The 14,738-nt window shown below is 34.2% G+C and overlaps 2 pseudogenes; both read right to left on the bottom strand.

Moving 5' to 3' along the window:
* Positions 1-913: 913 nt before the first annotated feature.
* Positions 914-8,859, bottom strand: LOC123211893 (annotated as a pseudogene).
* A 2,265-nt stretch (positions 8,860-11,124) lies between these two features.
* On the bottom strand, positions 11,125-13,641 carry LOC123210755 (annotated as a pseudogene).
* Between the last annotated feature and the right edge of the window lie 1,097 nt (positions 13,642-14,738).

Here is a 14,738-nt window from a genome sequence, read left to right as displayed (position 1 = left end):
CATAGATAACGAATATTAGATGAAGAAGCACATTTATTCAGGCTGTTGAAGAAAATCACTCAAAAAGCTGAAAAGGATAAAAGCCTCTATATGAAGAAACTATTTATAAAAGGAGTTTCAGGCGAATAAAGACGATAATTAGTCTGACGACGAATGTAAGATGTGCTATTTTCCTATAAAATCTTGTTGTTAACGGTTGGAATATATAGACTTCTGAGACGGAGTCTTATATATCTGGCTTTGGAATTGCTAAGCTCCTGTATCAGTCTCCTGTTACAAAATCTTCAATCTTAATTCCAGGTACAATTGATTACACGGCGCCAGGCACTTCTCTATTCATTCTACTTCTGGAGTTATCCTGCACTCAAATCTCTTAACCAAAAAGTCTTTTATGATCCCATTAACAGAAAATGCATTTTCACAAAGAACAAGTAGTCTGATTTATATAGTTAATGGGTTCTCTAATAGCAAGAAGGAAACCAATGTATAAATCAATCATGTTGTTGAAAGGAGGAAATTCTGGATTCAAATATCCCGAAACAAGTAATTGGAGTGCTTTCTGCAGACTTGCACCAAGGAGCCAAACATCAGGCCTGACACGAGAGAAGTCATCAAAGGACTATCATATGTGAACACCCCTGACAAGCAAATGAAGCTAGGTCTTGACAATTTCGCAGTTTTGTTACCAGTAACCTAGCCTAATTCAGTTTACCTTATTCCTTGTATGTTTACAGCCTCTAAATGTTGTAATCATAACTGTCTACTTAAGATTTGATAGAAAAAAATAAATTTCTCTCCCTCTATTTTACTTCACAGAATGTCTTAAATTTGGATTTGATGCTTAGAAGAATACCACAAACTGCATCCACCATTGTCAAAGAATAGTATAAATTTTGAAATAAAGAGATCACCATTTACAAACAGAAAATACTTGCTTAACCATAAACAAAAAACGAACTCCTAATTTTAGGTATCATACAAGCATCAACCTATACAGTTTTGGGTGATGCAGCAAAATTTGAAAAATGTAGGAAAAATAAAAGCAAGAAATTTGAAACCTAAAGGAAAGGAAAAAGAGAAGAAGAAAGAAAAATGGTGTCTAATTATGAACACAATCACTCACCTGCAAATTAATGGCACACTGTTGGCTGTCTAATATACAGAGAAATATACATCAATTATGAACTCCCATGGGATCTTACAGAAGAAATTGACTGTGCTGAGACAGAGGCAGTTGGGCTGTTAAGTTCCTTAGGCTTCCCACTTAATCTTTCCATTGCTTCTTGGCAAATGTCATTAAACCAATCATCCTCTGGCAGCACACTGATAACAAAATAAAATAAAATCTCAGCCTAAATGAGTAGGATATTTTATGAAAGCTACATCTCAAAATACCAAAATGCCAATGCAAACCAATTTCTTTTCATTTGATAATATCAAATCCAAAAGGAAAACGAACAAAAGAATTAATGGTAATATTATGAGGCAAAATCAACGTTCATGCTATTTTGCATCAAAGGAAGTTGTTCAAAAATTAAGCTTTAGACAAGTCTTTTTCCAAATCTATGTTGAAAAAGATGGAGGTATCTGACATAATAATAAATAACTCATTGATGACTTGCAATTTGGAACAGCAAAACATGGACAACCAAGTCAATTTGACAATAATTTATAGAAGCATGTGATCCTTGATCAAAGATAGCCATAATCAAAGGTCAAAAGAAACACAGGTTGTAACTTCCAACAATGCATAGATTGAGGAGGAATCTTTGACCAAGCTCAGTAATTTCACAAGATGCAGTCAATTTATTGCTAATATTGATGTCACAACTATAACATGGTCAGAGAAAAACATTTAAAATCTACATACAATTCATAATGCTTATTTGTAACTAGAAAAAAAAAATCTAAAAGGCAAAGAGCTTGGTCACCAAATTGGAATAATTAAAATGCAGGAGACACCTTAAAGCCCTCAAAGCTAACTGCTAAGGGGTGACTTCCAAAGGTAACATCATGGGAGATGAAGAGTTATAAAGGTAGATAATTTAGGTTTGGGAAGAAGATAAACATAGATGTTTCCAGGAAAGTTAAATGGGCAAATAAAAAGCAAAGCAATTATGTATACGATAAATTAAAAGACCCATACAGAGCTAATTGAAGTTAAATTTCATCTTGCTCCAAAGATTTCCTTTAGATTTTAAAAGTTGTTCAGAAAAGAAGAACAGACTAGCTCATATAGGAGCTAAAAAGTACTTAGAAAAACTTTAGATATTCTGAATTCCCAATTACATGAAGCTTCTGTCACTTTATCCCCTAGGTGTTCTCAGAAAAGTGAGGAAAGAAATGTCAGGAAAACAATAGAAGAACTTCAATGGAAGCAAGAGAAATAAAATCTTTTGAGGTCTTTGTTAATCTGCGTAGAAAGGGAAAAGGCAGAAGACTGTCAGGGATAACTACTGATATCATCTAAAATTTTGTAATATAAACAAACAGAAACAAACTCCATCCAAGCAAACCCATGTAGCCAGACAGAGCTGCACGCTTATGTAAATTACTCTTTGTTTCTTTTAACCTATATCAATCCTGTCTTTCTATTGACAACTCTGTATTTTCTAAACTATCTTTTTTCAAAAATCTCCATGTCAAAATTCAAATCCAGAATCTTCTTACACAATCTTTATTCTCAAATCTAAGCCTCTTCACTTCTATACTTGTTTTTCTCTTCATTAAACTCAGTGCTGGAGACTTCATCACATCATTTAATTTCAGCAGTGAATTAACCACTTGCTGGGTAACATTTACCAGGTTCTCACCAGTTTCAAAGTATACTGCTAATTTTGAAAGAATCTACTGTCAGTTGAAGTAGTTCCTCCAGTACAGTTATTTTGACATTTTGCTGTCTTCATAAAGTGTGACCAAAAAGAGATATAAACAGAGAGAGATCTGTTCTAGATTGGTCACTTCACCAACCTACAAAGCAAAAAAAAAAAAAAAAGGGTTAGACAAATTGCAGTCTTATTCAAAATAAGAGATATCTAACAACAGGATTTTCAAATTCTAAGATATGACTCAACTACAGGACTAGATGTATGAAAAAGATAGGAGCTATTAACCCCAATTAATATAAAATATCCTCATAACTGAGGAATTAAATATTTCACCGAGCAGTCCCTCCAATAAAATTAAAATATCAGAAAGACATCCAAACTTCCCATTTTCTTCCCTCCTGACATCATCATTTTGATAATACTCAAGTGATAAAAAGGACAACAAATGGAAATAAACCAGCCATTTGCATTCCTAGTATCATGTAACAGTTTTTCATAGGGATAACTAAATCAAGACAACCTAATCCTAAAGAACACCAAACACCATATCAAGAGAAACCTCTTCAAAAAGGCAAAATGCTGATCAAAGAGTTCTCACGAAATGCAAACTCAATGTTTGCTGACTATCACTTTTGAATTTATTCCACAGTCCAATTTTTCAACTTGTAATTTTTGAGGTTGAAATATGACATGTATATGATATATATCACAAATTTCCAGTTACAGTAAGAGGATGAATAAACATTGCATATCAATTACTTTGTACCCTGAGGAAAAAGTTTAAAATCGAACTTTGGAAATATACATGCATAATATAATGCATCATTATAAATGTATCCAAATGGATAATAATTTAGGATTATTTAAAAAAATGAAACTGATTTCCAAAAAAAACTACATCATTTACCTATAGGGATCCATGCCTGTAGCAGCAAATGCTGCAATGGCTTTAGATATGATCTCATTGACAACTCTATGCAAATTCCGTGACAAGTAGCGACCTTGAGAAGCAAAGCATATGACAAACTTCATATCAAGACAGAACTGCACATGCAACAATAAATAAATAGTTTATTACAAAAACTCAGTAGTGCCAAAAAAATAACAAATAGATGGATGCCAGATTTCCATACTTGTTGAAGACCAAGAGGTCCTAAAGGCCTGGGCCCATCCTCAATATCATCCCAAAAGCTTTGGTCATTTGAAAGCCATAAAATGACAGTGTCTGTCAGTCTCATCAATAGTAGTGTCGCAAATCTTTCCCTTCCTACAAACATATCTGCCGCTATACTAGCCATCCTGTTTAGTTTTACATAAAGTTCCTGCATCATAGAAAAAAAACTCAGAACTGCAAACAAAAATATAAAATCAACAAAATATGAATGTGTATCATATTACACAAAATTTGAAGCAGATATATAAAAGTTGTACATGATTTCCTTTTATACTTCACAAATGATGACAATTCAGAAGCTTCTCCAACAATTTCTTCAGCTGACCGCCAGAAATTCAAGGCTAGCGGTTAAGTAGCACCAAACTTATCTCAAAAATGAAGATAACCACTTTACACAACCACGATTATTTTCCAATCAAGTTAGTTTTACCAAAAAACCACTTAATGACTACTAAAACCACTCAAAAGGGCCAATCAAAAAGTATGTCAACCAAAATGTCAAATACCACCAAAACATGTAAATTCTAGAGCTTTAGAAGCTTAAGAGGATATGACTGCACAGACAACCAAAGAGGTAACAAAAATGTTATTTTTAAAGAAGCTTTAGAACCGAGAGATATTACAGATATATTTATCACTCCCATAAATGCATAGATACTAAACACATGCATATTGGATTTCAAACCAGTTGGAGGGAGAATAATTTTACAATGAGCAAAACTTTAAGAATACAGTCCTGAGTCATACAAAAAGATTCCTGCATATAAACAAACATACTTAATTGATGAGTGAGTAGACTTCTGGGTGGGGAGGGAGGGGAAGGGAGAAGGACAGTTTTATCTAACAGCTCAGTTCAACCCCAATAAGAAGTACATACATAGATATGCATACATTTTTGAAAGCGCACAGGGAGAGATTTTATTTAATAGCACAGTTTAATCCCAATAATAAGTACAGCTATATCAAGATATTGTAAGAATAATATTTACTACTGGGCAAAAGATGCAAATTTCAAAAGATCAATACTTTAAAAGAAAACTCAGTGATCTTAGCAGTTCAGTATAATTTTTCTTTCCTGGGAAATTTGATGCAAAATAGAATTCTATGACTAAATTTCGATTAAAATAGAATTTAGATAGGAATTGAACACATGGAACAAAAAAATTGTTGAAGCCTGTTATAATTCTTTTAAAGTTCCTATTTTGTATAATAAATCTTAATTTAGCTAAGTCATTATTCAATTAAATGGGTCATTATGTCATTATGCATAGTGAACTCAAACTTTATAAATAAAAGAGCATTTAATATCTTGTAAAGGATTTACATATAGAACAGAAAACACTTTGTCAATGGAAAGAATGATTCCAGGACATAAAAAACTTATTTATTTTATAATATTATATAAATATGAAATGTAAAAGTCAAAATAAATATCCCAGAAGCCTTTACTTTAGAAGACTAGCAACAAATGAGGCAGGCAAAATATTGCGAGAGAACCTCAATGTAATTAAAATTTTACCTGAAATATTGAAGATGGAAACCATTCCAACTCATCCACATTTCCATCCATGTTTATATACATGTCAGCACTGAGATGGCTATCACCATCTTCAGTAAAAATGAGATCTAGAGCATGCTGTCGACAGAAAGCATCTTTTAATCTATCCACTGAGTTCACAAGTCGCCTCTTCCATTCTCGTTGCTCAGGGTGACGATTTTGCCTATCTGGAGTCCTTCTTTGAGTATCATCCCTGTAATTTGCTTGATTCATAGGAGAGAGTTTCATGGCTGCACGTGGTAATAGTTCATCTGCTAGTACTGATGCATTGGCATATAATGAAATCTGCTGAGCTTCTGTTTCAGCCATTCGCACAATTTTGTTTCCTGAACCTTCAAAACTTTCTTCTTCTTCCATTGATCCAGGTAATGCCTTAATAAGAATGCCAACATACGAGTTAAATACCTGGAATAAGCCTTCCAATGTTTGACCTCCCAACTGCATACTTAAAAGTGGTCCAACATCCTCAAAGAAATCCTGTAATAGCAAATGATACAGGCATCAAGCAAACATAAAATTAGACAACCAATAATGGAGAAGTCAAATGAGAAGAAAATCTGAAAACATCAATCAACCAATCAAAAAAAATTCAAGAAATATATGACCTTCAACAATTTGGGCTACAACATCCAAAAATCAAAGAGATTAACAATGAATAAACTGGTGGCAATCAATTCTCATAAAAGAAGACAGCTGATTTTACATGAATATCTGCTTCTGGTATACCAAGGTACAACTTCAGGCATAATGCATGCACCATGTAAATAACAAATCTTCTTATCCTTACAAGTTCAAGGACTGTAAGAAGAGAACAAAAAAGAAGCAAGTAGAAAATAAAATGGGGAAATTGGGAGGAACTAATAAATACATATAATTAGTGAAGTAACTAGTCCATCATCTCAACAACTAACTTTCAACTAAAATCAGTCACTTAAACAGGGCAGTTTCGAATGCCACGCTGAGAAAGAATATGAAAAATTCATTCTATCAATATCCTAATACATCTACTCATATATCATACCTAGTATATGCCTAAGAACTAACAAGACATACATGATGTCCATATTGTGTCCATGTAAAGTAATAAGAAAAATGGGGAAAGGAAGGAAGTGTGGGAGCCGTGATGCTTTGTTTTAGTCAAATAGATGTGGTAAACAAATTGCTGACCTGGACCATCAAAGCGAACCGATGAGCACTACTTGTAAGTTTATGTTGCACTGCACTACCAAGGGATGCAGTGGTAGACCTTCCAGATTGACGGGTACCTGTTGGATGCAAGGTAAGCACCCAATCATCAGCAGCTACCAAAGCAGCAGTGCTCTCCTCAATTCGTCTTAGATTAGCATCTAGTGCTTGTTCAACACTAGGCCTAAAGAGTTTTAAGAGCACCGGACAAAGTGCCAAGCCACGAGCTTCCAACAAAGAACAATGACCTAGAGCTATTTGAACACACTCTGCAGCAGCTCTTAATCCACCAGCAGCCGCCGAAGAAGCTAAGGCATGTCTTTTTACAAGAAGAGCAAAAGCTTCTGTCTGTTTTGTAGCCCACATCACAAGCTCAGACGTATAAACACGCTCCCTACCAAATATAGCCAATGAATCACTAGCAGCTTGAGCAATAGAAGAGAACACCAACTGTGAGAGGGCAGCAGTATATGCTCCTCCATATGAGGTGCTTGATGGACGAAGGCTTTGCATGTTATACTGATATCTCTGGTAATGTGCATTGAGTAATAAACTATGAGCACGAGGGCCATCACCAAGTTTTTTAAGAGCTGATATGGCTGCACGAAGCTCAGCACCACGAGTGGAAGGTTGGCAAGCAGCTTCAGCAAGCTGATCAGCTAACCTTTGCCTGCGTTCAATGATGGCATTCTCTACACTCTGTAAAGACTGAATGACAGCAGGGTCCAAAGTTTTATTTTGCTTCGCTTCAGCAACTAATCTTTCTCCTTCATCAAAAGCTGCAAGAGCTTCATCAACTCTCCTCTCAGCTAACAATACGTCAAGGAGATCAGGGAATTCTACTGACCATTTTTCTATGTCAGAAGATCCTCTATTTTCAAGATTTAATGAATCACCATTTGAATCAGAGACGTCAGAAACTTTGACAGAAAGGAATCAATGTGAACTCCCTCAGCTAAACCATGAATTAAAGCAGCTTGAGTAGATAACAGGTTTCTGATGGACGAAAGTTCCCCCTCTAAATCTGATATCTCTTTTGAAGTTCTGTAATATAAACATAACTCTTGAAATCAAAAAACAGAAATGAATTAATCATATCCCCACCACTTCCAAACATTATCTAAACATGCCATAAAGATAAAATCAGTGTTCTAAAAACACACAAAATTGAAATGCTTATCAGGCCGTTAAACTGTGACAAACTAGTCAGCCACTCAATAACCGCTCTAAAATGTTTTAAAAAAAATCACGTCCTCAGAGATTCATCTTTTCTTGAAAAGTTATAAGATCTTACCGGTCTAATAATACTTGAGAATTCACCACTTAGGAGTACACTCAATGCACAAACATAACTCGAACAGAACAAAAAAAAATAATTTCCCACTAATTTCAAGAGTAAATATAATAATATATCAACACTAACCGAATGAAGGCCGCATAATTAGCATACACACTTCTACGCATTTCTTCAGCAGAAGCTTTCTTCAAATCCAGAAGATACGAACATAACTGCTTTAATTCCTATTTCAAAGTAAAACAAATACAAATTCTCATTTCTAAACTCGCTATAACGCATAAACAAATAAAAAAAATTAACAATTCACGCAGTTCCACGACAAAAGAAAATGATTATTGTTAGCCAAGTTAACATCATTTCGATACATATAACAAAGAGAAAGACGAACCTTTTCGTTAAGAGAGCACTTGGACTTGACATAGACATCGGCGTCGAATTTGTCTGACTTGAACAAGTTCAAACCTTCCTCAACTTTGGCGGCGCCGTTTTCCTTAGCCGGCGCTGCCCGAGACCGAGCCGTCTTGGTTGCTGACATGTTGTAATGAAATATATCGGCGGATCAGGCGAATATGAAGATCGGAATCAAAGTTAGATCTGAGAAAGAGGTGGTGGTGGCTTTGATGTTGGTGAAAAGAACCGAGCAGTTGGTGGCGAAAGCCAGCACAGCACGACTCTCTTTGCCTCCGATAATTTTCTTTTCTTTTCCTCGCTGGATTTACTCGAGCGTGCTCGGGTTCATTTTGTTTGGTCACATAAATACATTGTGGTCCTTGAGGTTTAGCCTAAGCACAAAGATCCAGTGACACTGAGGGATGGATTCAAGTTGTCCTCGCTTAAGCACAACTACTAATTCACCTGGAATGCACTTAAAATGAGTGGTTATATTCGAGCTTGAGTCATGGGTATACAATACTATTGAGACCAAGTAATGGGGTGTTTGGCTGATAGGCCTACAAGTGAATCATGTATGTAGATAAAATAATATTATTTTAGCTAATTTGAAATAATATTATTTGCCCTAGTGTTACATTATAGAAACAATATAAAATGACGTTGTTTTATCATATGATTAGATTTGAAATAATGTTATTTTACTTTAAGTTTGTTAAACTTAAGCTTTGCTTACATGAACTCAAGCTATATCCACAATATTGAGTCTATAATAGGCAAGTTCTAGCACCACTTGTCATATTGAGTTCGAGCTAATGTTTTAAAAAATTGGTTGAGCTCAAGTGTGACTTGTCTCAAATTTACCCTAAATAACACTTAGGATACACTTTTTATTTGAATAATTCTTTATTAAAAATATAAAATATTATCATAAAAATAAATTATTTGAAATATTATTAGTTATAACTTATTAATATGTTCGTAATAATTAAGATATAATTTTATTGAAATGTATCCCTATTTAAAACTAAATCAAAGTGTGAAGAATAAGAGAAAATTGCAACAAATCAAAGATGAGGGTTAAATGAGAAATGACAATGGAGAAACTATAATAAATCGAAATATAGAGATTAAATAAAAAAGTTTAAAGTGTGTGTAATGACAACTTGATCGACATTATAGGAATATCACTTTAATAAGTGGTCGGTCAATTTTGACTCGTTTATCATGTTTTATCTTGATAGAAAATATTAAGGTGAATTCAAGATATTGATAAATTGAACAAGAAAGATTTTATACTAATCAATCTCGATTTCATTTTGTCTAAATCCAAAGTGTTTTTGGTGATGGGTGGTGGTGGTGGTTGCTTAAGTGGTGGGAATATTTTGTTAAGTGGTGTTGATAGGAGTAGTGGGTGGTGGTCGATTGTGGTATAGTTGGATGACTTGTAATTTTAATTGAATATAAGTTATTGTTGTCCTCAAAATTGTATAGGATTGGCAAAATAATCACAATACTTTTAGATTTAGTTGATATTTAATTATATAAAGAATTTTGAATAAATGTAAAGTTTAAATAAAATTAAGATTAATTATAATGTATAAGGTGGAAGAGACTATTTATTATAATTGTTACCTTCAAAGTTCAATAAGGTACTCCTATTTTATTTTATTTTTTAAAATGAAATTAAAAACAATACTGGTGCTGATAGAAAATTTTGGTACAATTCCATCTATAAAGAAAATAAAAAATTTGCATATGAAGGGTATTTAAGATTAAAAAAAAAAAAAATCTAAGACCGTACCTTAGGGACCAAAAGGACCTAAATGTTAGAATCAGATTGTACTGGCTTTCATCGAGGTAGGTCATATCTTAGGGACCAAATGGTTGAGCTCTTTGTTTGGTTGACTGTCAATTTACTTGCTACCAAGCATTGGCTGATACCCAGAATGCAAATTTTATTCACCCAAAATACTATCAAAATGCGCCCAGCACGTTTTAGTGATGGGCAATACCACCAAATCTTGTTTGGAAAATAGTAATTTACCCCTTATTTATTTATTGATTATTGTCATAGCTTCACTTTGATGGGGCTACATTTTTCATACTAAATCTTGGTGGAAATAGGTAACCGTTTGTAAAAATATTATAATAAGTCACGCTTCTCCAAGATTTTTTGTTCTATAATGTTGGCTAGTTAGCTTTAAGTGTTTTGGCCACAGGGCCTTAATGTAACTACTCTTATTTGGTACCAATGACGCCATCATCTATGACCAAATTAGCACTCAATCCCATCAAATTTTGTGATAGCGTGTACGTTTTGGAACAACTGTTATCTCTATAGTTAATACATTCCGTAAAGTTAGGTGCTTACTGTTGATTGTGCTTGTACAGAAATATGCCATTATAACTACCCCCAACAAATTCCTGTTCCAAGTGGAAAGGATCAAGCACATGAATTGATTGGTCCGCATTCCTTTTTCATTTGCTTCTTTATTTCTACATCTTGTACATCATCTCCTACTGAAGCAAAATTCTATAGCATCGATTAAAACATGGAAGCTTTGTTATTTATAAAAGCTCAACAAGCCACAATATAGGTTTTGCAAAGATCTTGCAGATATTGAAAAAGAGTTGCCAGACTTGTTATTAAAATGAAAAAAGAAGAAAATTTCCTTTTACTCTGTTGGTGTTTGGCATAAATATAGCCAGATCTTATTAATCTCAGAGGAGCTCAAATTTATCAAGTTCAGTGTCATACTACAGGTAAACATTGCAGGTTAATACGGAAAATAGAGTAACCCATCAATTTCCATAAAAGGATTGATGTAACAAGTATATTTCAAAGAGCAGATGCCAATAACATTATTACATGTGCATTAACCTGCAGAACCAGAAATCCAAATCTTGTTTGATTTGAGAGGTCCAAGCTTGATAAAATTAAATCTACCAAAATGACATAATGAAATGAAGCTTCCCGAGTAAATGATGCACGCTCCATGCTGACATTCAAAGAGCGATTTTCCATCCTGACTCATTCTTCAGGTGAATCAGATCGAATAGCTGATAACAATAACCAAAAAGTCATCAGACTACTTGTCTAGAGAAAATTGGTTTAATATATAAACATATATAGTATTTATATAAAGTGAGCCACTGTAATATATATATATGTATGTAGGTAACACTGAGATAAAAGAAGAAATTGCTTGCTGAGGTAATTATGTTGATCCTTCATATGAATATTTTTCATCAGAAACAACTAAGAACATTGATTAGCAAAAAACCAAAGTAATGATGATAATGACAGATAATCAAACACTAATGACCAATATCTCACCACTAATGAAAAACACATAACAGCTAGAAGTTGATTTCAATTATCTGAAAAACAAGAGTATAAAGAAGAACCATCTTGAAATTGTTAGGAAACCAAAACCCATTAAAATGCAAGGATTAGGGGTATATCTCACAAGAAACCAACCATTATCACCAAGTCTTAAAAAGTACTCTATCTCCTTGATACCTATTAGCCAAAGAAACAGCCAAAACCTAATATCTTCACAAGGCCAAAGCACCTTCACCAACATTGCAAGCACAGTGATTGTCAACCAATAATACATATATGTGAACATATGTTTTCTTCCATAATTTACTTTCCTTTGTAAAAGCATACATGAATATAAATAAAATGAACTGATGTCTATCCATAAGGGATGTTCCAGCAAGAGATTTAAATGGGTTAAGAGACAAGCAATTCCATTTGAATTGGCCCAATCATTCTCTCAAGTTGGCAAAAATTAATCATGGAAGAAGCTTAAAGGTTAAATGGTCTACAAGCTAACTGGATCTCTCAAGACGGAAAGTTGGGTATGATATAATAAACTGCAATTTGGTTGAGAAATGTTAAGCCTACATACCACACCAATCATCCATGAGAATATATACAGTCAATACAAAGAAAGGAGATGCTAGCTGAAATCAGATAAAAGCCAAAGAAAATAGGAGGAAAAAGGGCAAGAATCAACAGCCATAAGGTTAGGTCATGGCTAGAACTAGTGGTATTGGAACACCACAAAATAAAGGCTGTAATGAAAGAGAAACTGCTAGTCTCCAAAATCATGAACCATAATCTAAGGTGCATATACAAGCCATCACATTACAAGTCTGCTTCAAAACCATTGAATACATACCATAATTTGCACTTATCGTAGGTAGCAAATCTAATATGCAACAACATTACAACAGAAAGAAAAGGGGTATAAGACGTGACACAAAAGACAAAGTTCATCCTCTAGTAGCTATCACTAACTGAAGTTAATCGAAAATAACCCTCATTTGTCTTAAAAATTCAAAATTAAATGTGGACAATCCTCCACAACAGCTTATAAGCCATTTATTGTAATTCCTAAACAATTCACCACCAATCAATAGTTAAAAAATAAACAAAATTAGGCCAAATCAACAAGGCAACAACAATCACCATTACTATCTCATGTCCTGAGTTCGTATTCAAAAATTCATTTTATGAAACGAAGAATCGGTTTCTCAAATTTCAAACAGAGAAAGATCAACAACCCATAATTTCAAAAAAAAAAAACAAAATTAATAAATATAAAAAAGCAAATCACAATATAAAAGATTGAATCTCTAAAACTTCCAATTTTTATCAACCAAAGTCTAGGTTTTTCGACTTCAAATACCAAAAAAAAAAAAAATCAAATGCCCAGAATAGAAAACGACCCATATAATTAAATACAGACGGGGTTGTTCTTAAATGATCACTTTCAATTCAGTAATGGAGCTCAGTACATCGAAAAACAAACAAAAACCAAAGAACCCAAATGGAAAAAAACAATTAAAAAATATGGATCGGGTTGAGAAAAATAACGTACTGGGCTTCTGGGGTTTTCCATCTTCCCACTTTGAGATTGAAAAGTGAACCTTCTCGCGAGTGATGGCTTCGCTCTTATGTGGTTCCTTAGGCAGTTCCTCACCAGATTCGCACAGATGTTAGAGTATGTTACGTATGTCATCCCCGCTGCTCTCCAAAACGGCACTGCTGCATTTGACGCCATCTCACTCTGTATGAGAGTTTCGGTACTCAAAACGATGATTGAAAGTGCAACCCAGCCACCACCACCAGCGGTGTTTAAGTCTTGGCATCACCCTGAGCTTCAACTCTAATATTACTGTTATGGCCTTGGGCCGGGCTTATTTAGCCCAAATGGAAACCCTCAAATTTGTTTAGAAATTAAAGTGTGACCTGGATTCCCTATTTTATTTTTTGTTCACCCTCACAGTATAAATAATTCCATTTTAACCCAAAACCCCAAACTGAAAACCCACTAAACCCTCCTGGTGGAAATGATGTCTTTGGAGGATGATCGTTATGAGTACCTCTCACATTCTTCACCCACCACCGCTGCCGCTCTGTTCTTCCTTTTCCCGGCAAACACACTTCCCCTGCAGTCGGCGCTGCGGTCTCCGTCTCACAATCTCAACAGGCACCCAAACTCCTCTCTTTTGTTATTCAAGAATGAAACTTTAATAAAACTAACAAATTTGTTTGTTTATGTGATTTTTTTCCAGGTTCTCAACTCTTTGTTGGTGTAAAAGCACAATTGTCAGCTTGGGATGAGAAACCATATGAGATTCTCCCAGGTGGGAAAATAAGTTACTTGGATGAAGAAGATGTAGTTTCATTCCTTGATCCTCCTAAGGAGTTGATCCCTCTTGACCCGCTTCATACAATCCAGCTGCTTATCTTTGGTTAGTATTAATGAATTTAGTACTCAGAACTCTTTCAAGCGAATTATATTTGGTGATTTAGATTCAACCGTGCTTGATGATGTAGAATCAATGTGTTATGTTTTCGGCTGTGTGAGAAATGCATATATTTGTTGAAACATTGAAGGATTTGGCTCGTATAATGATTATGCAGATTGAAGAAATTATAAGCTTATATTAAAGTGGACATATTGATGAATGGCGACATATAAATGTCTGAGGCATTGTAGAAATGATTGCTTTGTAAGATTATCTATTTGCTAGGCCATGTCTAAATTTCGTAATGAGTTGTAATGGGATTTCATTGGTTAGATTGTTCGCTAAATCTGTTTTTACTTCAGGTTCCTGATTGACACTGGATGTTTATTTTTTTTACTATGCATATATTTTTTTCCTTTTTACATTTTCTATTAAACTATATGCCTTTGCTGTTAATTTTTTTACTTTCTCATTATGTACTTTTTATTATTAGGAAAAAAATTGAAGACATACCAGAAGAAAGGCGTCAGCGGTTGC

The sequence above is a fragment of the Mangifera indica genome, chromosome 3 (genome assembly GCF_011075055.1).
Source record: "Mangifera indica cultivar Alphonso chromosome 3, CATAS_Mindica_2.1, whole genome shotgun sequence".
In the NCBI taxonomy this organism is placed as follows: domain Eukaryota; kingdom Viridiplantae; phylum Streptophyta; class Magnoliopsida; order Sapindales; family Anacardiaceae; genus Mangifera; species Mangifera indica.
This window is presented reverse-complemented; position numbering and strand designations above follow the sequence as displayed.